This window comes from Cavia porcellus, unplaced genomic scaffold (genome assembly GCF_034190915.1).
Source record: "Cavia porcellus strain 051 isolate PalLab524CR breed Dunkin Hartley unplaced genomic scaffold, mCavPor4.1 scaffold_1, whole genome shotgun sequence".
In the NCBI taxonomy this organism is placed as follows: domain Eukaryota; kingdom Metazoa; phylum Chordata; class Mammalia; order Rodentia; family Caviidae; genus Cavia; species Cavia porcellus.
Genome location: NW_026947484.1, coordinates 234,355,698 through 234,383,456, shown reverse-complemented (window position 1 = coordinate 234,383,456; position 27,759 = coordinate 234,355,698). Strand labels below are relative to the sequence as shown.

General features: G+C 48.3%; 2 long non-coding RNA genes across 5 annotated transcripts in view; both read right to left on the bottom strand.

Moving 5' to 3' along the window:
• The window catches only part of LOC106028370 (uncharacterized), a 35,969-nt gene that overhangs the window by 2,830 nt on the left and 5,380 nt on the right, over window positions 1-27,759 (bottom strand). The window contains exons 2-4 of one of the 4 annotated variants that reach the window (XR_010041253.1): window positions 8,159-8,290; window positions 7,667-7,802; window positions 175-6,185 (exon numbers count right to left, since the gene is read on the bottom strand). This is a non-coding gene — a long non-coding RNA (uncharacterized LOC106028370). Of the gene's footprint in view, window positions 1-174; window positions 6,186-6,704; window positions 6,904-7,666; window positions 7,803-8,158; window positions 8,291-27,759 lie in introns of those variants that run through there. The other 3 variants (XR_010041254.1, XR_010041252.1, XR_010041250.1) reach the window with 3 other exon arrangements.
• On the bottom strand, window positions 8,311-27,115 carry LOC134471675 (uncharacterized). The gene is made up of 4 exons (XR_010041255.1): window positions 26,649-27,115; window positions 25,233-25,449; window positions 23,119-23,236; window positions 8,311-20,039 (listed from the first exon to the last, which is right to left on the bottom strand). It is a non-coding gene; the product is annotated as an uncharacterized LOC134471675 (long non-coding RNA).

Genomic DNA, 27,759 nt, shown 5'->3' with positions numbered 1-27,759 from the left:
CTGAGAGACTGGGAGCCAAGCAGAGCTGTTGGCAGCCTCGTGAGCTTGGAAAACAGACTTGGAACTGAAGTCCCACCAAAGAGGACAGGCCCTCGCAGACCAGCTGGGCCTTCAGTGAACACCCCAGAGAAATTATACATGAGGGGAAGGGGCTAGAAATAGAGCGAGCCTCACAAAGTCTACCCGCCAGCGGCAAAGCAGCTCAATCCCAGGCTGGATTAGGATGACCTTCTGCTCCTCTGACTGCCTTCCGGAAAGCAAAAATAAATCCTCTGTGATGAAAGGTAACATCAGTCAGAGCCCAAAAGCATCTCCATAATAGAAACAGCCCCACAGGGGATCCAGATCTCAGGGTTTTCTGATCCACACTTTAAAATAGCTGTGATTAATATGGTCAAGAAAATAGATGACAAGACAGAACATTTCATGGCGAATTGGATCTCCATAGAAATTTTAGCAGGATAGATAGAATTTGGATACAGGCTTGAATGTAGCTCAGTAGTAAAGGGCATGCATGCATAAGACCCTGGGTTCCATCCCCAGCACCCTCCCCAGAAGGAATAGCTACCATTTTCTCAAATAGCCAGGAGAAACAGCATCCAGGGAAACGTAGCTGACCTCAAGCCCCATCCTGCAGACGGGACATAGCGGCCAGGGGCAGGGGGCATACTCCATGGGGGAAAATTCCAGTCCGAAGCACAGCACACTGAGTGCTGGGTGAGGAAATTAGAATTCTGTGCCGCAGACTAAGAACGAGCAGTCGTGAGGTTTGCCTTTGTTTTAGTTTGCTTCGGGGTCAAATTAGAAAAAGTAACAGTAAGTTTGTATGTTTTACAAATATTGCTTTCATTTTTCAGACATCAGGGAATGCAATAGCCACCCTGGTACCTGAAAGTACTTTTAAGTGCTTCTTTATCCCTGAAGAAGTATTTAAGCAAGAAAAACAAAACAAGCCAGCTGCAGAGTGAGCCTATCTTACAGTTTTGGCGTGTGACGTTGAGCTTTTAAACAACTTTTGTTATTGAGCAAGACATTTTCAGCTGACTTACTTTGTCTTTCCGTTACTGACCTTGTAAACTAGTTAACTGCGAAACGTGGTTTGTCTCGGAGAGCCTCTTAACGCTGTATTCTTTAAAATAGGAGATTTTTCCATTGCATAGAGACCAACAGCAACACCATCACCGCGTGCACACAGCAGGCTTCTCGGGCCACTTACTCAGAGACATAAGGTTTTCATCAGTCACTTTTCGCTCCTTGGCAGCCACTGTGGGCTTCATTTACATTTTATTTAGCAAGTGGCCCCCCCTTTCTCACCAAACCCCTATTTGCTGCTCTTTCTCTTTCCCTGTTTCACAGGACCACATGTCTCTCTCTCTCTCTCCCCAAAGAGCACCAACCCATCACAGGCCCAGCAAACTCAGTTGATGGAATCACCTGTCAGCCAGTCCTGGTTGGTAGAGCCCTGAAGTCATCCCAAAGCCATCTGAGACTTGGAGTAGCCAGGCTGAACCAGAACCACATCTAGAAGCAAGGTTTCTGAAGCTTGATTAGCAGGGGCTTTCCTCACCACCACAGAGAATGGGAAACCAGTGCAGAAGATAGAGGACTTTCTCACATGTGGGTCACACGTGGGTCTCATGCAGAAGCTCCAGCCATTGTCACAAGCTCCTCTCATTTTTTTCCTCCTCTCAATATCACTTGGAGAGAGGCCTGAGGTTCCCACCTAGTCACCTTTGTTTTAGTTGCTTTCCTGTCACTAGGACAAAATATCTACTACTTGTGACTAAAAAGAGGAGAAGCTTATTTCGGCTTATAGTTTTAGCAGATTCAGTCCATGGTTGGTTGCTCCAGTGCAGAAACAGCATTGTGGAAAAGCATGGGAGAGCAGAACTGCTCAACCCATGGCAGCCAAGAAGCAGAGAGGGAAGGGGGAAGCCAGAAAGACAGATAGAAAGACAGATGTACCCTCCAAATAAACACCCCCAGCGACACACCTCGTCCAACCAGCCCCACCGGCTAGCAGCACATTCAGCCATCCAGTGATGGATGCATTGTCCCTGTGATCCACCCACCTGCCAAGAGTGCCACTTCTGAACACGTGAGATTTTATACCTCAACTAAGACAGTATCTAAGCCGGCAGCAAAGTTGTACAGGCTCTCAGTGGATCCGACGATCCTTCCTTCTGAGGCTGACTGCGTTCACGCAGCCCTGACTAGGTGCTGGGAGACCCAAGGTGTCCAGCATCTTCACTCGCCATATTGGTGGCCACAGTGATCAGTCCTACCGGCAAAATGTGCCTTCTCCTCACGCACGCTTCCTCATCCCCACGGCATCCTCCTAGCACAAGGCTGCTCCCCTCTCGCCCTCATCCAGTTCCCTTTGAGCCTCCTGCTCGTCTGCTCTCCACAGAAGCGCTTTCTCTTTCTCTTTGTCTTGTTTTTCTTTTTCTTTTTTTCAGAGTCAGGGATCCAGGGCTTCATTCATGCTAGATCAATGCTCTACTGCAGAGATGCAGCCCCAGGCTGAACATGGTATTTTAAGAATATAGGTAGATTGTGCAGGTTGCCTTTGAGAGCCTCCTCCAGGGTCTCCACTGCCCTGAGATACAGCTCTACAGCACCTGCCCAACTCCCCAGTCCTGTCCCGAGTGACCGCCTCCAGTACTCGTTACAGGCACACTGTCCTCTTCAGTTCCTCGGAATCCAGCACCCTAGGCCTCCAAGGACAGTAGCCACACAGTCCTGACCCCCACCGAGCAGGGTCAGCCCTGCCTCCGCTGTTGCCGGGCATCTACCTCTAGGCACCATGATGAACTCCTGCCCTAAGTAAGGTCACCCCTTGCCAGGACTCACTTAGCTTCTGGGCCTCATCTAGTCTAGCTCTTTGTTCTTCAGATAACAGAGGCCCAAGCAGGGACGCGGCTACCTGTCCCCTTGAAGTTACTTTCAGGAAGAAACAGCCAGGATTTGGATCTCACCTCTCAGTACAGGGCTCCTTACCCTTCCCAGGCTTCCTGGGCCGATACCAGCATGAAAAGCATACAGTTTCTGCAAGGCCAGGGAAGCAAATCCCAGTCTGAGCCATTTTCCCTAGGGTCCAGGGCATGGTGGTGCCTGGGTTAGCCAGGTGAATGTTTTTAGAGTGTTTCCCATGAACAGGTGCTCTGCAAGGTTCCCGGGACCTGATAGGCTTAGGGGCCCTACCGGGCCTAGGGGCCCTGGGTCTCAATCACGTACTGTGACACTCTCAGCCACACAAAGGCAATCAGCAGGCTCCAAGATCTTGCTGGAGGAGAAAGAAGAGGGTCGCATGTCTCAAGGAACCCCAAGGCTGTACTTCAGCTTGGGAGGCAGAATACCTGGAATAAGAGCTTGGGTTATTTTAAAAGGCTCTTTGGCTGTGAGGCAGAGTGGGACTCCGGTGTGCTCACTAGCGGGATGGTGGAGCAGCTGGAGTAGGGCACATCAAACTAGGCAGGAAGGGCCGATGCCAGCAACTCTGGGCTGCAGCTAAGCTTGAGCAGCAGGAAAGAAAAGCTCCAGCTTAAACAGCCAACAGAATTACTCCACCTACTTCTGCCCTCTAAGGAGGTGACATAGTTCATATCAAAGGGACGATGGATCTTTACACGCCTGTAGAGGCTGGTAAGGGAAGGATGCCGCTGCGGTGAAGGAAAGTCATTTCAACGCTGGTCCTCAGCAGGCTGCTGAGAGGCCAGGGTTGGCCTGGAGTCAGCCGGAGGAGGGGTAGAGCTGAGCCCCCCACGGGAGAAGGGGAAGGGAAGCCGGAGGGGTGGGGGACGCTGGTGAAGTCTGGGCCCCGGGGAGGGGAGCTGGCTGGCGGAAGAGGAGACATAAGCAAGGGAACAGCTGATATTTGTGACTTTAAGGTGCTTTTTGGTGCTAAATGCAACTACCTCTCCCAGCTGCACTTATGAAAAAAAATATGTTAGAGCTACTCTGGGGAAATCAAGGGAAAGGTCTGTGTTTACATTTGTTTTGACACAAGACAAAAAAGGAGAAAACAGCCCCAGGAGGAAAGGAGAGGGAAGGAAAGAAGGAAGCAGGGAGGAAGGGAAGAAGGTAAAAACGGGGAAAATATCAGAGTAAAAAGGGATTGAGAGCAAATTCCCAGGAAGCCCTGAGTTTCCCTCTATTTGGGGTTGAGGGCTTCACCCATTTGCTCTTGTATATCAAAAGGTATGGTGGCCCCAAAAGGCCATAAGACTTGGAGTTCCCCAAACAGAAGTCACCTGGGTTTTAATTTTGTGACTTGCTAGGAAGTTACAGGAAGACAAAGCAGGACTTGCTGAGGTTCGGCGCAGGCCCCGTGGAGCCTGGAGGCAGCCCATCTTCTAGTTTATGTCCTGGTGTGTTCTGCTGAAGACAGGTCCTCATGTCACCTTAACCAAGGGACTGTAGACATCCTTGGAAGATCAGGAAGGAGGTGAGTATGCTGCTGCTTGCTTCACACATGTGTGCACACCACACACACACACACTTACACCTCACCTCCACTCAGATAATAAAAGCAAATCTGTTTTCCCTGTTCCTTTCCTCTGGCCTTTTCTTTTATTTTTTATTTTTATTTCAAAGATAGTAAAATCCAACAAAACAAAACAGAACAGAGCCAATCAAAACAAAGCAGCAAAGTTGGTACAAAACTTTAAAGCAGGATACTAGGAAAACAGAAATAGCTACCATAGTGCATCTTGTTATCTTCACAATAGTTGTCCATTCCATCAGGTTTAGCAAAATCAAACCAAAAACAAAACAGAATAAAACCAATCAAAACAATATTGAATAAAGCAAAACAATTCATCAGAGCAAAGCAAAACGGTGAGAACAATATTGGACTTCAAAGACAAGATAGAAGGAAATCCCCCATATTTGCTATACTGCTTACAGTCACCCCCCAGGAGATGCTCAGGCCTGCTGGAGGGGGTTGCTTGGAGGGGCGGTGGTATCTGATTCCCAGTCCACACCAACAGGCTCATGGGAGGACCGACTTTTCTCTTCCTGGAGGCCATGTGGCTTGTACAGCTTACCAGAAAGGCTGGTGGTTGGTTTCTCCTCTTGCCTTTTCTTAAAGCAACTTGCAAATTATGGATTGGCTCGTTAACAGCCAGTTAAGAGGACGGAGTGAGTTCACCTGTATTTTGGGGTAACCCTGGGATGCTTTGGACTATAAAAGAGGGACACACTCCTTTCCCTCCAGATCTGACTTCAGAGCTCCCATAGCCAAGCCAAGATTCTTTGTTCTAAGGAAGGGAAAGGAAAAAGACACAAATCTGTGTGTGTGTGTGTGTGTGTGTGTGTGTGTGTTAGCTAAAATGACTGTACTACTAATTATATTAATTCTTGGAAAATAACAGTTAATACTCATATGTTTAGACCAATTTCCCACGTCTATATCTGATAATCTAAGCAGCCCTTTTGAAGGTAACAATACGCAATATTACAACCATTGTCAAATTCCTAAAATCTTGTTTTGTTAACCTATACTGTTATTGTTTTGAGTTTGTTGTTTGTTTGTCTCTTTTGCCTTTTGTTTCCTTTTCTGTGTCTTTTTTTCTCTTAAACAAATTTTAATAAAGGTTTTTGATTCTTCATAGACAGGCATGGCCCTCAAATCACATAGCCCTGGCCAGGACCCCTCCAGAGGCCTCACCATCACTAACTGCTGGGAATCAAACTCATAGCTAAATTTCGTCAGAGAAGAGTCCATCTGGTACTTTTTTGTAGTATAACCCTTAGAAAGGCTTCCCCAGAGAATTTGTGTGGCCTTCTCTTAATCCAAAAGAGGTTGACCAGGTTGACTAGGTGACCTACAAACCACCTCAGACATAATATGTACAGAGGACACCGAGCCGAGAGAAGAGCACACCAGGGAGAACATGCTACTGTTAATTCTCTCACTTACAAGTGAAAGAAACACAACAAATTGGAATCAGGAAGAAAAGCAGTGCTGGTTATGAGAAAGCAAAGATCAAGGAAGCTTCAGGAATGGCTGAATCTAGGTCTCAGCAACCTCCTCTTCCGACTGTTTCCACTGGACGTTGTCCACCACTGAACCTTTACGCCTCAAACTCCAGCCTTCAGGCTTTCTCCTGCCATCCCATGGATATTTCTCCTCCACACGGCAGTAAGACCTTTTGATCCCCTGCAACGCCTTCATCCACATTCTGCCAAGCAAGAAGATGTTTCTTAGCAACTCTTTTGGGCAAGTTCTAGGCCCGGTTGGTTGACACTATTTCGGGCAAGATTCAGTCAATTCTCACTACACCATGTGGAACACGTCCCCACAGGAGGGGGTTCTGTCATCTCAAGGGACGAAGAGGCGTTGGGTAGACGAGAGCAAATCTCTACTGCATCTCTCTATAGAGTCATCTAAGAGTCCAGTTTGTCTTTCTATACAACGCAAGTTTGATCACCATACAATTTTTTTTTAAATATCTAGCAATTGGACCCAAGGCCTTCACACGAGCTACATCCCCGGAACACCCTCTTTTTACAAATTGTGTATTTTGAGATGTAGTCTTGCTAAGTAACTAAGTTGCCCAGGCTTGATTCAAACTTGGGGTCCTCCTGGCTCAACATCCCCAACAACGGGGATAGTAGGTGTGTGTCACCACACGTGGCTACCGCCCATCTTTTTAAATGCCCTTCAGCAGTTTAGCTTCCAGGCAGGCAGTTTAGCTCACCTGCTTACTACACGTGAGGCTCTGGGTTCCACCTCCAGTTCCGTGGTGGGGACAGTATGGTAAACCACCGTCTTTCTAACTGTCCTTCAGCAGCTCCCACAGCAAGGCCCAGTCACGATGGCCTGCAAAGCCTGGCATCTGCCAGCCAGCTTCCTGCTGAAGCTCCACCCACCACCGCTGTGCCCAGTTCCCTGCCCAGCCCCTTTGTACCCGGAGCCTCCAGGCCTCTCTCCCTCCTGCCAAGCACACAGCACGGGCCAGCGCTCTTCAGAGTTCTCTGCACCGCAGCCAGACTCAAAAGAAACCTCGGGGAAAACAGAAGCACCCACCAGATGCATCTTCTCACCGTTCTAAGCAGTGGCTCTGCTGAGAGCGTGGACCCGGGGCTGACTTCCAAGTTTTCTCAGGCCCTGCACACCTCAGGATGAAGCTTCTCCCGCTGCCAAGCCACGCCCACCGCCTCTGTTTGCAATCCAGGTCTCAATGACCCCAAGTTACCCCATCCCCAAGAAGTCATGTTTTCATCTTAACTCTCTCGTCCTGCCCCACGACTAGCCTCTTCCTCGCATTGCTGATCGTGGGGATATCAAACGATACCTACAGAACATTTCCCCAAAGTTGGCAATTAATACAGCATCTCCTGTGGGACACCAGGTCCCAGTCCTGCTTGGGCTGTGCCAGGCAGCTTCCCCCTAAAATAAGGACGGGAGGGCTTCTGCCCCCACCCAGCTCCTTATCGTATGCAAACAACTGATCCCAGAGTAATACACACAACTTTGTGAGAACACACCAATTTCAGGCATAGGATAGTCCGATTCCAAATTAGGAGATGGTAGAGTTCTAAATAAAACAACCCTCGGAGACATAATTCAACCAATTCACTACATGTATATTACTAAGGGGTATTAACATCTCATGAGTCAGTAATCTCTCTTAGGATCCCAGAGTGCTTTCATACTCACCAAGACAGATAGGCAGGTCCTGGCTTTGTGTTAACAGAGCTCAGGGGTCAGCTCGAGCGGTGCCTTCTGAAGCACAAGACCATCTTCCCCAAAGCAAGTTTAGCCTCCTCAAAAACCCAGACACCGACTTGCAGTCCTGAAATGTAATTTTTCTCAGTTAAAAAAAAACTTATAATTTTATAATTTCGGGACAAAAGACAACACTCAGAGAGGTCAGGGAAGACTGGCTTCAATATTTTGTCTGGGGAGATCTATTAAGACATCTAATCAAAACCAAAATCAAATCAGCTATGGGACTTTCCCAAACTGGTTCCAAATAGCACAATGTTATGTAACTTTTTAAAATTTAATTTTAAAATATAGCCAAGCTCAGAAAGAAGAAAAATCTGCTAGGTATGAAAAATGGGGCTGAAACTGTGGAGAGTCCGAAGAGACCAACCTAAAAAAAGAGTGGGAGGAGGCAGTAATGAAATTACCTGTAAGGAGGCTTACCGGCACGGCACTCCTGGGAAAAGAGCTCCCGCTGGAGATGAGCTCACAGGCAAGGGGGGCCAGCGTGTCAGCAAGTCCAAAGCCAAGAGACATTCTACAGGCTCAACCGATGGGGTAACCGCATCAGAGAAACTAGAGATGATAAAGAAATCTGAAAAAGGCTTTCCATTTAATCAAGCATTTAAAGAGATAAAAGAATAGAAACATTTAACAAGAATAGAAAATTATGAGATAAGAACATGAAGGTTTGCAGTCCGTGACTGTGATCATAGGTTGGTCTATGTCTTCCCATTGTTTGTCTGTATGTCTGCCACAGTACATTTGTATCACGATGTTCTCTTGAATCGGATCCTTTATGAAGTGAGCTTCTTTATCTTTAGAAATATTCCTTACTCTGAAATCTGCTTTGAACTACATTAATCTAGCTACTCCAAGCACTGGAATGAAAAATTAAATGTAAATTGTCTAAACCCCTCAATTAGAAGCCATAGATTGAATGTTTTCTTTAAACTGATCTGACGATACATTTCTTACCAAAAAACCCCAGAAAACCTCCCTTTAGTCATAGTTATAAGTAGGCTAAATGCTGAGACTTATTTATATACATTGCCTATTTTTTTCTGGTTTACCTTTTTTCTTTTTCTCTATAGGACTTCTTTATATAACAGCACAAATATCTTTTTCTCCAGTATGACCACGTAATTTATCATCCAACCCAATATACTTTTGAGAGTGGCAAATAGTAATCCAGATGGGATTCCAGAGTAACAAATATTACCTAGAAGTGTCCTGAGAAAACCAGAATGAGTGGTTACTCTGTTAGTATCATTTCTAATTACATCTAAATATGTTAATTACTGTTGTTTTAACAGCCGTTATTAAAGTGGTATCAGATTCTCTCTTACAGCAGAAAAGTATAGTTTCCATCTGTCCCTTGTAGCCCCCACATAGCCCCCACATATTTTCCCTTACTTTTAAAATCTTGCATTATTGTGATCGATTTGTTACATTAATGAACCAGTATCAATATATTGTTATTAATTATAACCCATGATTTATGTTAGGGTTCATTTTCTGTGTTGTATGATTATGTGGGTATTGACAAATATGTATCTGCCATTAAGGTATCCTACAGAATAGCTCTGTCACCCTAAAAACACCCTGTGCTCCGTTTGGTCAGCCGTTTCACTCCCCGCAAAGCACTGACCCTCACGTTCCTCTAGCTTCTCCCTGTCCGCACTGACCTATCGTGCGAGTCATGGGCATGTAGCCTTTTCCAGACAGGCTGTTTCACTTGGCACACACCCGAGTTTCTTCCGTGATTTCTTGGGGCTTGGTGGCATCTTTCCTTCTATTGATGTGTAATTTCCATTGTTCCTACACCCCCTGGTTGTTTATTCACTCACTTATGGTAGAATATCTTAGTTGCTTCCAATTGTCAGCAATTAAGAAGCTGCTGTGACATTTGTGTTGGGTTTTTGCATGAGCAAAGCTTTCAGATCACTTGGACAAATGCCTAAGAGTACGATTGTTAGATCACGGGCTCAGCCCATGTGTAGGGTCACCTGAACATGTCACTTCGTAGGAACCATCTTCTACAGTGCCACGTGCGTTTCCACAGTGCGTGACAGCTCCTGACGCCCATCTCCTGCCACCATGTGCTATTGCCAGCATTTAGAATTTCAGCTCCTTGAAGAGTGCACCAGTGCCATCACTAATTTAGTGTGCAATTGCCTAGTGACGTACGATGCCAAGTACTTTCTGTATACCTATTTGTAACCTCTGTATCTTTTTTTGTTTGTTTATTCAGATATTTGTGCTATTTTTAAAGTGGTACCGGGACATTTTAATAGCGAGGTGGAACTCAGACCCTCATGGCTGCTAGGCAAGGGCTCTAGGACCCGTCTACAACCCCAGTCTTTTGAGACTCATTCATATATTTAAGATATACATGTTTAAATCCTATATGTATTTTGAAAAGATTTTCTCTCGGGCTGTAACTTGTCTCTTCCTTTTCATAACAGTGTTTTTCACAGACTTGGAATTACCTTTGTCCTTTGTCAGAGGTCACGTGACTGTGGGTGAGGGTCTGTTTCCAGGCTCTCTTTTCTATTCCATTAACTTATTTGTCTGTTTTTCTTTCATCAGTATGATACTGCGTTGATCGCCGGAGTCAGGGTCAGTCCTCTGTCCTTGTTCTTCAGTATTGTATTGGTTATTTTAGGGGGTTTTACAATCAGTTTGTTGAAATCCACAAAATGATTTGCTGGGATTCTGATTGCTGTTCTACAGAATCTGTTCATCAGATGGGAAAAACTGATGTCTAGACACCATTAAATCTTCCTTCCACAACATGGAATATTGTGTTTACAGATTTTCCTTCAACAGAGTGCTGTGATTTTCTTCATATAGAGCTTACACATATGCTGTTAGATTTGTACCTAAGCCAACCTCCAATCTCTCTCTCCTAAATGGTGTTGTGGTTTCAGTGTTAAATTTTATTGTTGCTGGTTTACAGAAAAGCAATTGAATTTGTATGCTCACCTTGTGTCCTGCACTTTGCTACTTTTTATTCCTTCTTATTGTTTCTTGTTGATTTGTGAGAATTCGCTACATAAATAACCATATTATCTACAAATGAAGAGTGTCATTTTCTCTTTCTTGGTCTGTATACATTTTATTTCCTTTTCTTGTCCTACTGCATTAGCCAGGGCTTTCAGGATGGCTAAAAACATGACCAATGAGAAACAAAATCTTTTTTTTAATTCCTGATTTTTGGAGGAGACCATCTAGTTGCTCATCACTGAGCAGGGTAACATTAATTACCTTCTTAAAACATTACAATCAATAAAATACTTTAAAATATGTCTTTATACTTGCTAGACTTTGTGCCATTTTATAGAAGGCCTTATCTTTCTCTAAGGTTATATGAATATGTCCCTGAGTTTTCTTACTGTTCTTCTAATCCTTGCAAAGGTTTTTCTGTGTTCACCTGGGACTATTTAATCCATATGAAATTTATTTTGAATATGATGTAAGGTAGGGATCTGTGGCAGTTAGATACAACGTATTGTCCAATCAATATTCACATGAGGGCCAGGGGTTTAGCTCAGTGGCATAAGAACCTGCCTGGCAAGTGTGAGGTACCAAACAAATAAATAAAACAATATTCTTACCAATGTCTACCTGGTACATCTTCCTGTACAGCAGACATCCTTGAAGCTAAGATTCTAGATGTGACGGTAATTTCCCGTTCAGATGCCTTTAGCACCATGACTGAGCATAGAGTTAAAAGCAGTGCCTGGCCATTTCTTCCCTCTTCCTGTTTTCTACCCCACATTCTTTCATTTTCTTTTGCCTTTCACAGGTATCAGAGCTTTGTCACCACTGGAAAGCTTCCGGTTTTGTTTTGTTTTGTTTTGTTTTGTTTTTTTTTGATACCTTTCCTCTTTATATTTCTCTTACATGCATTATCCTTCCACACATCTTGCCCAGTTGACTCCATGGTGGTGTCTGCTTCCTGCAGGATTAAAGTGGTTACAGCTCACATCAGGCTGGGAGTTCTGAGGAGACCAAGGCAGCGCAGCCCCGATTCCACCAGCACAGATCCAGACTGGGGTGCTGTGATTCCAGAACAGTATCACGGCTCCCTCCTCTTCTCCGGGGGCTTGCAGACTGCAGTGCAGGCACCAGCATCTCCTCCAGTGGCTCAGTCCTGTGCTATGACTTTGGAAGTTGTTCTAAAGCCCAACCTAAACACTTTCTCTTCCACACTCCCCACAATTCTGACTGCGTGCATACTGAGTGTTTTCCGTTGCTGTAACAGAATACCCGAGATTGTAATTTGGGAAGAAAAGGGTTTTATCTGGAGGTTGAGACCTCCCTGAGCATGATGTTAGCACCTCGGCTGCCACTGAGGGCCCCAGATTGCTTTAGGCCATGGCAGAAGTCAGAAAGGGAAGCAGGTATGTGCTGAAGAGGAAGAACACACTGATGGGCCTCGTGTGATAGCAGCCCTCTCTGGATATCTAATCCAGATATGTTAATATTTGCTGATGACCTAATCACCTCCCAAATGCTCCACCTCCCAACACTGCCACAGTGGTAAATTTCAGCATGAGTTTCAGAGAGGACCAAGCATAGATTCCACAAACCTGTTCTTTTGTAACTGTATTCCACTGATCATCCATTTTTACACAATCATCCTGTACTGATCGCTTTGTAGTCAGTGCATATTTGTAGGACTGTTTTCTCTCATTTTCCTAACTGTATTAAGATTTGCTTTACTATCCTTCTCCATTGCCCCGTTCCACATGACTTTTAGAATTAGCTTATAAAATTATATTTTTAGAACTCTTGTTAAGTTTTTATTGGGATTTTGCTGAATTTATAGATTAATTTTAGAAGAATTTATGTCTCTACAATATTGGATCCTCACCAGGAGTCATCTGTATTGGGAATTGGCTAAAGAGCTTGGGAAGAGGCTGGAGTTTGATCACACACAGACTTGTCAACGGGCAATTTCAACAGAGGAAGGGTATTGCCTAAGTGCCCAATCCAGAGGTCCCAGGAGAGAGCCCCCAGTGCATCCTGGGAGAATCAGAAACACCTTCACAGACACAGAGGGAGCTGGGATTTGGAAGATTACTATGATTTTGTCAGTGACGGTGGTGGGGACAGTGTGTTCCAAGAAGCATGGCATGAACCAAGATGTCCAGGCATGAGAGGACTTGGGGTGACACGAGGTGTCAGAGGTGGTGCAGGAATGGTAACAGACTCAGCTAGAGAAACATTCACTTGATGAGTAATGGGTGAGCCCAAAACTCTCCCCAGTGCTAACTGACTGAATCTTTACAGCATCCCAGTTACGTAACGACTGCCATCCTCCCCATTTTACAAGTGAGACAACATAGTTAAGGAGAGGCTCTGTGAGCTTCTCAAGGCCAAATGGCCAGCGAGTAATGCAGATGGGCCTCTCGCCCAGGCAATCTGGTCCTTCAGCCCATCCATCTTCTTATCACTCCACACTCAGGAAGAGCCTCCTACGCTGAACCATGGAGACTGAGTTTACTGTGTAAACAGCCAGATTGGTTAAACCAGGAGCGGAGAGACATGGCGGGTCCTTTTGCAGAAGCTCATTCAAGCAGCAGCCTCAAGAGAAATGATGCTCGAGGACACAGGTGATGCCTGAACCCAGGGGAGAAGAGGGGGGAGGCTGGGGAGGGGCCACCGGGACTCCTTTTCATACTCCATTGTCACTTGTCATCCACTCAGCCCTTATCAAGCCCCTGCTAGGTACCAGCTGGCTGCTGGGTACCAGGATACATCCTAGTTCTACCCACAACATGACCCAGAGCAAAAAGAACAACTGGTCAGAGATGTCCCGAGGCCACCACACGGGAGGACCTGTGTGTCCCGCCCTGACTGCAGCGGCCACCCCTCCACCACGGCTGCCCCTGTCCACAGGGGTTTGGCCCTCTGTTCCCTTGGTCCAGAATATCTTCCTCCTCACTTCCGCGTCTCCCCCTTCCTCCTCTTCCCTCCTATTTCTCTCCTTCTTCATCCCCCCTTTCTTTTGCCCAACAAACATTGACGTATTGCTGGCTTCCAGTTGGCTCAGGTTAGGTGCTAGGGAAGCAAAGAATAAAATAAAGTCCTAGCCTAAAGCAGTAATGGAGAACCTTTTGGAGCTTTGGACCAGACCAACAGCCCACTGTGGGCTGCCTAAAGGATTCCGGGGAAGAGAGAATGGAAACATGAGAAAGAGCCATCAGAAATCTGGGGACCAGAGGGGCTCAAAAGGTCATTTCAGGGTGGGATTGTGGTGGTGTGGGGCGGGGGGCTAATTTCTTTGCAAAAAGAGAGCTTCTCCAGTACTGAGAAGGTACAAAAAATTCCTCAAATAAAAAATTAATTTTTAATAATCCTGAGATATTTCAGAAATGGCAAATACATAGTTTGGTTTAAAAGCCTAAGCTTGGTTTATAGTCACAGAGCAAAATTTACAGCTCTAGCTGTTTCAGGGTGGTCTTTATCCCCCTGGACAAGCCATTAAGCTTCTTTAAAACTCCTGACTTGTCTGTAACATGGGGATGATCATTTGTATTTCACAAGGTCATTGTGGGAATTGAGAGACGTCCTTCCCCAGAATATTTTTTGGGCAACAGTGATAAAAATGGCATGGTACTGGAACAAAAACAGACACATGGATCAATGGAACAGAAGAGAGGAGGTAAAAATTTCCCCAGACACATTCAACTATGTGATCTTTGACAAAGGATCCAGGCATATGTTGGAGCAAAGATAGCATTGAGAAAATTCAACAAGTGGCACGGATTATCCATTTGTAAAAGAATGAAATTGGACCTTTATCTCTCATCATATATTAAATTAAAATCAAAAGAGATCAAAGATCTAAACATTAAGACAGAAACATTAAACCTTCCGGAAAACAGAATGGGTAAACACTTGACATCAGAGGAGGAAAAGATTTTCTAAACAGAATCTTAATCACACAGGAAATAGCAGCAAGAATCAACATATGGCATTATTGTACCAGCTAAAAAGTTTCTATATGGCAAAAGATTCAATCAGCAGGGTGAAGAGAAAACCTACAGAGTGGGAAAAAATTTTGCCAGCCACTGCTCAGACAGAGGACTATTAATCTAGAATATACAAAGAACTCATAAAAATCAAGCCACCTAACGTTAAAGACTCAACCAAGAAATAGATCAGAGAAATGAACAGACACAGAGGAAAAAATACAAATGGCCAAAAAATATATGAAAAAAAATAGTTAGTGTCTCTGATCATTAGAGAGATGCAAATTAAAACCACCCTAGAATTTCACCTTACTCTGGAGAAATTGACAACCATTGGGAGACCAGACAATAGCAAATGCTGGTGTAACCATGGGAGACAGGATCCCTCCTGCGCTGCTGGTGGGAATGTAAATGAGTGCAACCACTGTGGAAATGAGTACGGAGATTTCTCAAAGAATTAAAACTGGCATCTTCCCCAAAGAGTTCAAGACGTGATACGACAGTGATACACACATAATGTTTTCAGCAGCACAATCCATAACAGCTAAATCCTGGAAGCAGCCCGTATGCCCATCAACAGATGAGTACATAAGCAAATGCCCCGCCTGCAGGATCCCGGAGGTCACCCAGCTTTCCCACACCCTCAACCACTGGTTAAGCGGCGCCCAAGAACGGAAATGTCAAAGCATTTCTGGAATTTGCAGCAAAGTAGCTTCTAGTAGACCAAGGAGATTCTCTAGAGAAACGTTGGGGGCAGAAAGGAGGGAAGGAAGGATCATGGAGAGGAGTTCTTAGAGATTATAAAGTTGGGTCTAGCCTTGGCCCATCGTCTCAGAGGTCTTTTGTCCACAGAGGCCCAAAGAGGTCCAAAGATCCGCCCCAGGACCGTCTCAGTGTTTCCTGATTGACAAAATGTCGGTGACTTACAAGAAAGCATTACACAGCTTGGTGAGGCAACAGAGAAGTTTGCATTATTTATATTTGGGTCCTCCTAGGGTGGACACGTGGTGACCTTCCGTAAGCAGTCCCCTCCCCTTCCCACTGGCAGTAGCCACATTGTCTGGGTAGGACAATCTCACTCCTGTTCAGGGCTCTAGTGGTAGTTCGGTCCAGAGGAGAGAGATGTTGATGGAGCACCCAGAGAGCTACAACCCAAAGTCTATCTTGGCAACATAATTGACTTGTGACCTTGAGTGACCTTCCCAGGCCACCATGTCATCTGGAACAGGAGAGGCTTGCACCACTGACATAAAGTCCCTACTATTACTTGAGGCACTAGGATCTTCCAATTTCTCAGACTACAGGTCACCTGCTCTGGGGGAGAGAGGCTGCCAGAGCCCAGACAGAGCCTCACATGGACACAAGCTCAGACCCTGTCTCCCCACGGCTCTGCTGCATGCTCAGTCTCACAGTTCTCCTCTGGGACTGACGGTCTGCATCCATGCGACAGAGGAAAACAAGTCTTGCCCAAGTTAGTTTCCAAAGTGAATACAGGACTAAAACATAATAAAGTTGCAGGAAACCTAAAAACGTTATTCTTGGTGATGGTGCGTGACCCTCTGCCTCAGACTAGGCATCACAGTAAGAACTTTCCATGCTTTATAGAACTCAGCGCTTAGTCTTATAAAGAAAGAACCATTTCGAGGGGTGTGCTCACTGGTCAGTGCTTGGCAGCCAGCCCACAGGGAGGAGAGGTTCGCTTTGCAGGGCTTGTCCATCTCTGGGGTGACCACAGTTCTGCCCTGGCCCATTCTGAGCTACTGAATACAGGCTGGGAAGCAACGCACACAGGTGGTTTTCGGAGCTGGAATGAGCCGGTTCTAGGGCACCCTTCATTGTGCCCACTTGATTCATAAAAACTGACTTTCAGACAGGCCCAATTTGCAGCCGGTTCAGACAGGGCCAGGACAGAACCAAGCCTGTCTGTTGCCAGCGAGCGCCATGTCCTTCTCTTCTTTCCCTGAGGCTGAGGGGCACTGCCTGGGCTCTTAGGGAAATGGACTTGGACCTGAAATGTAAGTTTTTGTATCCCTCCCATCAGGCCTCAGTGGTCTCACGTGTTAAAGCCAGAGACCAACACCCACAATTCCTTTGTAGGTCCAACCAACGTGGCTGCGTTTTGTGCCATAAACTGGGGTTCTTGCCCCACCTCCTTTTGCCAAAGGGTCTGTAGCCAAAGGCAGACAGAAGTGTCCTCGGCTTCTGTCCCCAGCCTCCTAACTCTGCATTGCAAAACAGTCCCTTGCTTCCACCTCATTCCCTGAGCTTAAGCTCAGCAGAAACCAGAAACCAGAACCCTTCCTGGGGCGGCTGGAATCCTGCTTCCCAGGATGCAAACTGAGCCATGAGACCGCAGCTGTGCACTGAGAAAGTAAGTCAGTCACCAAATGACAATTTTCAACATCTTTCCACTCAGATCAGATCCATTCGGATTAAGCTGCTTCCCATCCCACGCCATCAGGACACTCAAGGCTCAACCTCCCCCTCCTGATACTCAAGCAGCATAGCAGAAGGGCCCTGCCGCAGGGCCCAGGGCACCATGAAGCCATGTCCTGCTCTGTGACATGGCCAGAAGGTGTCAGTTGCTTCTCAGAACCTGCACACACCCAGCACGGCTGACTCTGATTCTGGAGCATCCTAGAATTTCTCTCTTCCTTTAGTTTAATTTTATTGTATTTGCAATGCTGAGGATTGAACCTAGGGCCTCATGCATGCTTAGCAAGCCCTCTGCCACCGAGCCACATTCCTAGCCCACGTCCTAGGATTTCAAGGATTAACAATGTGATATTAGGCCTGGTCCCCAGGGGCAAGAAAGATTTCTGGATGACCGAAGGCTCTGGATCTGTCTGACCTCTCCTGAAGGAGCGGAGTCCCTTAGAGCCCATAGATCTTCTCCAGAAGGATGTCAAGACTGGTGAGGTTGGCCCTGTCTACCCATGTGCTACCCAAATGGGGAGTCCAAGACCCACAGAGGGGCTGCAGCTACTTCTGGGTCCCACCGACAGGCTCAGGCAGACAGGGGCTGGGCCCAAGCCTCCTCCTGCCCAGTCCTCCTATCAAAGCTCACTGTGTCTCTCCTAGAACCTGGAACCTGAGACACACACAGCTTTTCTGGACCCAGATGAGCAGCCCAGCCCACTTTCCAGGAGAAGCGTTGGTGAGGGCCAGGGGAAACTCTGGCCAGGGCAGGAAAGTGCTGTCTAAACATGCTTTGGGGCCTGTGCGTCTGGCTGGCTGTCACCCGGGCCAGGTGGGCCTCTGACACACAGCAGGAATTTTCCATTGGCGCATCTTCTGGCTGGTTGGGATCCAAGGCATTTTCAGGACTTTTTTTTTTTTCCACTCCAGTTGTCTCCTCTGTCCCATGAAGATACACCCTGGGGCCCAGGGCATGGGGACACTCAGTTCTCAGGGAAGCTGTGGGGGGCCCTACTTTCTACCACCCAGGAGCCTCTTGTCGCTACCTAAAACACAAGGGAGAACTGTTTAAAAAATCTATGCTGCCAATGAAACTGACCATCATAGAGCAAGGTGATAGGCCCAGAGTAGATCAAGCACAACTTTCTGGGTCTACTTCCGCTGGGTCAGTTTCCCAAGGTTAAAGGCCAAGGTCAGTGGCAGACACCGTAGCCACACAAAGGGGGTCAAACAATGAAGCTGTAGGGAAGAGCTAAGCCCTCAATTTAGGGGACTTCCAGGTCACAGAATGGACAGCTAAGGATGTAGAAACATGCTTCTCCACTTGTATCTTTCCGGGTTTGCAGCAGCAATCCTAACAGCTCCTTCTCAAAGACAAGGCCTGGCGGGGGTGGCCCACCCATCAGGGGCCTGTGTCCACTCATCACAGTGGTAGGGACGACTTCGGGGCTGGGGAGATGCACTTGGCCCAATGTCAGGAGCATTCCTTGGGCAGTAACAAGGGCCTCAACCTGGTAAGCATGTATGGAAGACTGACAGGGTGGCTGGGCCACACATTGGAGACCAGCTGGGCTGACATCTGCCTGAGTTTTGTGAGGTCTTTGCCAAATCATGCAGAAGGTCACAGTGGACAGCCATGGCAGGAGGCTTTTCCCAAGGCTCTGTTCCTGTTTGTTAGGGTACTAACTCTGCCTGCAGGGCAAGTTTACACTCAAGAGGAAAAGGATGTCCCTTCAATCTAAATGAAATTCTATGGGGTCCTCCTCTGGACCCTGGGAATGTTTCCCAGAATCATAACCAACTCCCTAGAATCTGGGTCTTCACAAAGCTGGTCGTCCAGGAGATTCCAGACTGTTCAGGAATGTGGGGAAAGTGATGACAGGAGCTGCTGAAACATGTGCAGTCTCCTACCACACCACAGAACTCCTAGAGCCACGTCCCCAGTTACCAGCCCAGTGTTTCCCAAAATAAATTTTGTGAAACAAAATCAGGGAGGCTTCAGTTAGAGAAAAATACTTCCCATGGTCAAATCAGTTTGGGGAAGTAGGTTAAACCAATACTGGTCCCTGAAATGTATTGCAAATTTTCCTGAAGATCTCCAGATGATGAGTCTCAACCAAAGATGAATGTGTCCCCCTGGGGACATTTGGTAATGAATTTAGACATTGTTAGCTTTCACAACTGGCAGAATGCTACAGTATTGGGTACAGTGGGTAGAGGCCTGCATGCTGCTAAATGTCCTATGGCATCCAGGATAGCCCACCAAGATAGTGTCCCCCAGAACATCAACAGTGCTGAGACAGACTTCCTTGTTCTAGAACTTTGTGAACTCCCAAGGGAGAGGGTCTAGGGCCACAGTGTAGATAACATGATCATTCTTTTCACTCACCTGGGACCTGTTCTTCCCTCCTGTGCTTGAGGTAAAGTGAAGAAGCTAAAAACAATCTTCTTGTTCCCGCCTCTCTTGCAGCTAAGGAGACGGGTCCATGACCTCACTCCAGACTCAGGGTTTGAACCCAATATGAAGAGGCAGGTTCTCTGCAAAGCCCACTGCACAGAGGCAAGGGTAGGGGTGACAGCAGTGACAGTATGTATCCAGAGGATATTTTGGCAGTCATTTTAGAGGGGCCTCCAGGGCAGGCAGAGCTGGTAGCCCAAGTCAAAGTATCTGTGCAGACATAGGGTCTCCCAGGGACAAGTCTTACAGTGTGACTTTGGGTGTTGCTCTTGGCTATTTTGTTTCTGACCTTAATTTCTTGACTCTCCAGGAGATTATCTGAGCTACTCTGGGCCCTTAGAATAGTTCCTTTCTAAATTTAAATTAGGTGAGTTGGCTTGTACGGCTTGAGAGTAAGGGCTAATCGAGTGGGTCTAATTCCCCAGATGTATCCACACACGGAATTCTTTCTTTGGCAAAACACCTAAAAAAAAAAAAAAAACCTGTTCTCCAAGCATACTTTGAGGAACTTCAACCAAAGAGAGTCAACTAAGGATTCCAACAACCTCTGCTCCAGCCAGACCCAGATGGCTGGCTGCAAGGCCCAGATCTCCCCCAAGCCCAGAACAGTGACAGAGCCTGACATCTCTCTCCTGGTCCCCGCTGAGCCAGTTGCTTCTCCACAACGACCTTCCTCTCTGATGCCAGCAAGAGCAGAGAATAACCGCAGCTGGCTGCAACCTCAAGAACCAAAACATAATCAAGCCATGGAAGTGACTGTGCTTTCAGATGAGGACGAGAGGAACTGAAAATGTGCATCTAAAGTCTGTTGCTTGATTGGGGTGATGTTGTCGTCAGGTCGGAGGAAGGTTTAAAAAGAAATCTGAGGATTTAGAATCTCAAAAGTCAGGAGGGAAAAAAAAAACTTTCAGGAAAGGTCTGGTCCCCACTCACAGGAGGGTGATGCTCTTTTAGGGAATTTTATGTCCGATTTTGTCGAAGGTGCTCAGTCTCACTCCAGCTACATTTAAAGAGAGCATTTCACACCAGCCATTCATTTACTTAACGAGTATCTGTGGTGTACAAGATATTAAACAGATGCAGGGTCAGCGTTAAAGACACCCGATACTGTTCTTGCCACAAAGGGCCAGTAGCCTGGTGCAGAGACTGCCGTTCTGTGCTTACAGTGCAAGGGATCTTTCAGTTCAAACGATGTGTCACCATCAGGGCAGAACCTAACGTGATGGAGCAAACCCTCTCTGTGTCACTGAGGATTCTGGGAAAAGAGACCCCTAAAGTGGGTAGAGTTTACTTGGGAGCCAAGAAGGTAAACGTATGGTGAGCTTGGGGCTCCAAAAGCCAGGGAGCAGGGCACGCAGGTGAGCCTGGAAGCCAGCCTGGGGAGGTGGGCATGGCTGGCTCCATCAGAGCGTCCAGGCAATGAGGCACATCCAGCCTTCATCCTGAAAGCAATGAGAACCATTTTAAGGGTTCTGACTAGATCCACGTGACATAGGACTGAGTGGACCAGGGAACTAGAAAATACAGCACGGCTTCTGCAGTGACCAAAGTAGAAGAAGAAAGAGGTACATTTGAAAGACAGAGAGGCAGCAGGGGAAACAGTGGGTGGAGGAGGCCCCTACTGCGTCCCTGGGCAGCATATGGGGCTTTGTGCGTGATGATCCCTCGCTGCAGAGCAGAAGGAACTGCGGAGCCAAAAGAAGCCCAGAAGCAGCCCTGGCCCCACCTGGAGCCGCGCACAGGCTTCCCTGCCACACCACGATCGGGTCCCGGGCCGAAGGCTGTTGGGAGGTCTTGACACGGAGAAGCCAGGGGTGAGAGGAGGTGGAAAATCCACACAGGCAGGGCAGCCCCGCAAGGTGGGCTGGCAGGGGTATTAGCATCAACTGATCCACCCACCCTCCGAATGAGGACACTGGGGTTCAGCGTTCAGCAGCAGAACTAGAACTAAAGCCTGGCTCTTGGCTTCTCCTCCATGGCTCTGGTTCTGTGGGCAGCGCCAGGGGAGGGAGGGAGAAGGAGAGAGAAAGAGAAAAAGAGAGAGAGTAAACACAGGCACCTGTGCACATGTCTATGCGTATGGCAGAGACCAGGCCATTCAGCGGGCTATCCATCTGTAATTCAGACTGGCTGGGATGTCGGCATGAATTAAAATGTTTATAGAAATGAAAAAATAAAGCTTAGGAGAGAAGTTAATCTCTATGGGGGGGGGTCCTGTTTCAGAAGGTTGGTGTCTTGATTTTTTTTAAATCCCTTTTCTGTTTTATTCAAAGAGGATTTGGTGTTCCCACTCCCAGCTGGGAGCTTAAGAAAACAGAACAGTATTTCTCAGCCTGCTGTCTGTCCCCACAGCTCTATGCCCCTCTTGCTGGACCTAGGCACACAAACACCTTGCGCCTTGCCTGGACCTAGGCACACGAACACACTGCGCCTCAGCACAGTGTTGTACCTCAGTTTCCCCATCTGTATGAGGCATGAGGCTTCCCCTTCTGTCCTTCCTATTCTCTAGATAAGGTTGGCCCAATCCAAGAGCAAAGAGGCAAAGACATTGGGAGGGAAGCAGGATTTACAGTTGAAGCTGTTGAGGAGACCTGTCCTGGGGCTCAAGGGACGGTCAAGCCTCTGTGTGGACCTGGAGGTGTGTGCAGAGGACCAAGAGGAGGAAGCCACACAGCCTCAGGGTGTTTGGCGGGAGAAGCCAGGTGTCCTGCTTCCCCGTCTACTGATTGTGGGAACCTTAGAGGTGTGGGGATGACACTGTGACCACGTACGCACCGCATGGGCACTCGAAATAGAGTTTCAGGGCAATCATGAGCACGTATTTCTGGAAAGTCCATTAGCAAATGGACAGAGGGCTTGATGTGGCTACTTGTCTCCCCAAGTCAAGTCACTGGAGATCAGCTCTCTCGCCTAGAATCTCAGGCTCTCAACCTAGCAGCTCCCTCACCCCAGTACCCCAGATGAGAACCCCCTTTGCAGAAATCTGCTCTCCACAGGGTAGCAGGAGCTGAGCTGGAGCCCTACACAGGGCCAAATATGGTCCCAGAAATTATGACAACAAAAGTACAAGTTCCAGTCCCTCCGATTCCCGAGGCGGACACAGACGTCTGCTCCAACCTCGGACCCCAGCTGCTATCAGGGTCTCTGGCATCTTCGCTATTCAGGAATTTTACTTCGTGGGAAACCTGGAGATAGGGCTGGAGCTCACTCAAGCCTAAGCACCGGCATCACATTAGCCCAGGCAGGCCCTTGCATTCACTGAGCCTTTGTTTCCTGAACTCTAAGGACTTCAGACCAGCTGGGGTCTCCTGCAACCCACATAGTTCCTTTGGCACGTGTTTGCCCCCTGAGTCTCTTGCATCCCTCTGATCAGTTCGAGCCTTCCAAGCCCACCCAACCCAGCCCAGGCCCCAGAAATCCCTTTTCCCAGCCAGATCAAGGGGAAAGGCTTCCTCTCTGGGCTATGGCGTGAAGGGAGGAGCGGAGAGAACACAGGGCCATGACATGCCAGTCCTGACCTAAGGCACTGTGGCTTACCTTACCTTGTTTAGTGGTCCCAATCCCCAGCCACAAGCCTCAACTAGAAGACGACTCACATGCTGGGAAGGAGCAGGACCCAGCCAGGGATGGGGACCCCAGATCTTCAGCCTTCAATCTGCTCTGGAGAAACACAGGAGCATTCTCTGGTCAGCAGGCTGTTGTGACTCAGTTCATCAAGCAGTTATTAATAGTTGCAAGGCAGGGTATTAGGGAGCAGAAAAGGACCATGGAGCCTGGGGGTAATTAACTGCCTTCTAGCCTGGGGGCTCGTGCTCCATCCCTCCTCCAGGACGATGTCAGCCCATCACCAACACCCCTGGGCCTCTGGCAGCCCTTTTCCCCCTGTGCTTTCGGATCCCGCCAGTTACAGCTCATTCTTTTGGCACACATTGTTCCTTAACGACATCACTTTTTCCATCTCCCTGACGGCTCTGTGCCCTTCCGCCTGAGCGCTGCCTCCCAGCTGACCTCTGTCTCTCCGACACGCTGTGGTTTCCATGCATTACTGGATGCCACTGTCTCTGGATCACTGCGGATCTGTGCAGCTCAGAGCCTGAGTCCCCATCCCATCCCCATCTTCCCCAAAGCCGGGACCAATCCTCATCCAAGTGGTGGAATGGTCTTTTCCGCTCTGGATTGCTGGGTGCCTAGAGGTGTCTGCCTCCCCCCTTCTCAGGCACCCAGCTCAAAGGCCCAGAGCATCCGTCAATATGTGCACAGATGTGGAGACCTTAAGCCCCTGGCTGGGCACGGTGCCAGGGCTGGGCTTGGAGAGCTCTGCCTCTCCTCCCCTCCCTCATCTCCACCTTGATGGGACCCCAGCTGTTCCCCGACAGTCCTCTTTCCCAGCCCCGCGGTGAGCTGGAATCACTGAGCCTTGCCCATCTCTGCTCTATCTTTTACTCAAAGTCAAGCATGTGTTCCTCTGAAGTAAACCCAGGTGCTGAGTCCCGGCTCCACACCCACCTTCTCCCTGAGCTACTCATTCATTCGTGTGACAGTATTTTTCTAAGCTCTAACTATGTGCAGCCCAGTGTTGACAGCACCTTCTGTTTTATTCCCCTGCTGCTGCCTGGCTCCACCCTGTCATTTTCTAGAGAGGAAGTGTGCAGAGGAGAAACACGGGCAGGAGGCAGACTGATCTTGATCTGAATCCTGGATCTATTTAACTGTAAGAACTTAGACAAGCTGCATTATTAGGAGCCTTAGTTGCCTTATCTATAAATTAGCACCATTCCTAGAGTACTAGGTACCTTCACATATGTACCCGGTATCATCGTGTGTGTATATGTAGGTGTGGCATAAAGATCAGAAAGAGCCTGGTGCATTTGTGGGGAGTGCAAAGAATAGAGAAAGGCAGAGGCAAAGAGGCCTCAGGAAAGCAGCAGAGAGGACGCTGGAGAAGTGGCCTAGGAAGACCATGCTGGACGTGGGACTCGAGCTTGCACCAGGGGCCAGGCAGGACTAGCGAAGACGTGATCCCATCCTGTGACACTGCTGCTGGGCATCTTACATGTTCCCTTCACCCCCACATAGCAATGCATGGTTTTTTGGCTGGCACTGGACCCTCCAGCACCCTCCCAGCCTCACCTGCTCTCCCTCACTCCCAGAAGACAGAAAACAAAATATGTCTTTCTCTATAGCCTGCCTCTTAGTAAATGGTCAGTGTGAGCGCAGAACAATCCGGGCCTGCCTCAGGGCTCCAGTCTGGGTCTTCTCCACTGAGCCAGAGCCAGAATATCGCCTGTCCTCCATCCCTGTTCTGAGTCAAGGTTGTATCTCGCCACCTGCCCCCACCTTCATAAGCCCAAAGTTTGCGTGTGGGCCCAGCAAGGCCACTGGTGGCCAGTCAGTGCCTGGGCTCCTCTCAGAAGCCAGCCCAAGGCTCTCATCTAATCCCATGGGCACCAGCTGTCAGAGATCAGCAAGGACAGAGGAGATAGAAGCCAGGTGGCCCTACGGTGTGCACCAGGCAGGCCACCCTGTTCCCAAAGTCACAGTCAGTGAAAATCAGGACAGACAGAAGTTTCAGGCTGGGCAGGAAAGGGGTCCTGGGCATTAGCTGCCACCAAGGCTCCCACCCTGGGATGGAGTCATATCTTCGTTTTGCACTCACCGCTTCACTGGAACCTCCCTGGCTCTGCGTGGGGCAGGCCCTGTGGAGACTGCAGGCTCACGTCGTCAGTCATAGCTCAGGGAGCTGACACTGCAGAAGTCCCTCGCCTTCTGGTCCCTTCTCCTGCACTGCCATGCTGTGGGGTGCTTGGTACCAGTTGGGATGTTTAAATTCCTCCTCACTATCCTTCCCGCATCTGAAATCCTTTTAGGAAGTTCTTCCCACGGAGAAGCAAAACACCATGTGAACAAGTTTGGCCAGACACCCACCACCACAGCCAGAATCTCCCCCCTCTGTCTGTTCCACCTTCATTTCCAAGACCCTCTTTCCTGGTTCTCTGTCCTCTCCTGTGATCTAATTTCCCTGACAAATCTGAGCCCAGAACCCACTAAACTGTGGTCAGCAAAATCATAAATGTTTTGGGTAGAAAGACCTAAAATTTCTAGGAAAAAGAAATGCCAATAGAGCATCCACACATTTTAAAAATACGTTATTTCAGTTTGTTTTTAAAACATTGACTGAATAATTCAGTCCCCCAAGACAAATTTCCATGTTTGGGGATTTCACACAGGTTTTTCTGTCGCCAGCCAGCTTCCTTGAACTTGGCCTGGAATCCAAACCAGCTGGCCCGGAGGTGCTAGTTGGAAGCTTGGACGCGATCTCCTGTAGTACTGTGTCTTACTAGTCTGCGAAGGGCTCTCTCCAATGAAATTTTGCTCCTTAGTGGCAGAGCCAAGTCTTAGCCCAAGTCTTTGAGGCCCTTCCAGCCATGTTGCACCACACAGCAGCCTCAGCTCTGGGTCACTGAGGAAGGGCTAAGAAGCCCACTTCGGGAGTAGCCCTGGCCTCAGATGAGCCTGCCAGGCCTGTTCCAGGCTGTTTGATGTTGGTGCTCACGCGTGCGTCTGGCTCAAACGGCTGTCCCTTTACACTGCTCAGAGGCCTCTTAGGTATAATTGCTTTGCCGAGAGCAAGCTATCTACTTAATAGAATCAGCTCCCAGTAATTAGCCTGCCGAAGGCCCCTGTCCCTTGCTGGAGTCCTAGGGCCTCCGGGTCCCCACCCCAACCTGTGCACACTGGGTGTTTGCAAGGGGCAGCACACAGGGTGGATGTGGGTGGTCTTTGGTTTCAGTGAGCTGAAAGAAGATAGCACTGAGAACACTCAGCCATGAAAAGCCCCAGCACAGCCCTTCCTGCGGCCAGGAGTCAGGACAAAGACCCTGCCATAGACAGACTGCCCCCTAGCATTGGACTCAGCCCAGTAGACCCACAAAGGACATCTAATTCAGACTCAAACTCAGTATGGTTAACCTAGTACATGCCACGCACAGTGCTGGTGCACAGACTCCTACAGACTCCTACAATGCCCTCTGTCCAAGGGGTCAGCAGGCTACGTTTGTATACCCTTCCTCACCTGGAGCCCATCAGCATCCTGAGCAGCTCATCCCTTCTTCCAGGGCATGGAGACTTTCCATCTTACTCGTTGTTGATTGGTTTTGTCTCCCCCACGGATCACCTGCCCTTGGTAGGGCACACTGAGCCAAGTTATCCTTCCTCTTGTGACAGCTGACATGTTCCCTGCATCTTTTCTCTGGGCTGAGCATCCAAGTTCTCTCGCTCGTGCTACGTACGTCATGCTGGCGAGGCCCCTCGTTAATCTGGGTGACAGGCCCAGAACCTGCTCCTCTTTGTCGATTTCGTTTTCCCAGCATGATCTGGAGCTCAACAGCTGGGACCACAGGACCCAGAGTTCCTCCCCCAGCCGGGGCCACTACAGTCCCAGGGAGGCCATGACCGTATCAAAGAGTGCCGTGGTGGTCCCCCAGCCCCTCTGCTCAGGAAAGGACACCCCAGCCTGTTTATCAGGAGCAAATCGCCCCTCTTGCCCTCTCCCCTACCCCAAGACACTCCCCCAGCCCTCTGCATCTTGCAGGCACCACACAATACCCACTGGCTGATTAATCACTGCAAGTGCCATTATAATGATTATGTTTGGGGCTGAGAACAGGCTGCCTCTGCTTGCTTCTCAGAAGCTATAAACCAGCAAAGAAGGATTTCAAGATTTGTGAGGCTGTTGACTACATCTCCGGACTCTCTTTTTTTCTTTAGCAGCAATGTGTTTATCCGGAAAGACAGGTCACAGCTGCTCTGTAGTCTCTGCAGAGAAAGATCTTAAGGGACTTGATTCTTACCATGGGAAGGTCGAGTTTCCGGAATTTACCTTGTAGCTATAGATTGGAAAGTCAGGAGAGCTGGGCCTGAGTCCCAGCCACGGTCTTATGCTGTGCAAGGGCTGCAGGTGCTTGCTCCTCTCGCTCCCAGACCTCAGCTTCTCCGTGGGCTTGAGTTATCCTGGGATCTTTGACTGCACACAGGGAACAGTGCAGGGGAGTGTGGCATGGGAGCCTGAAGGCTTGGGAGACAGCGTAAGGGAAGAAGAGGGAACCGGGACTGACGCCGCAGTGCTAAGGCTCACAGACTCCCGCTCACACACCCACACACACAAGTGCCTGCATGCATAGGCA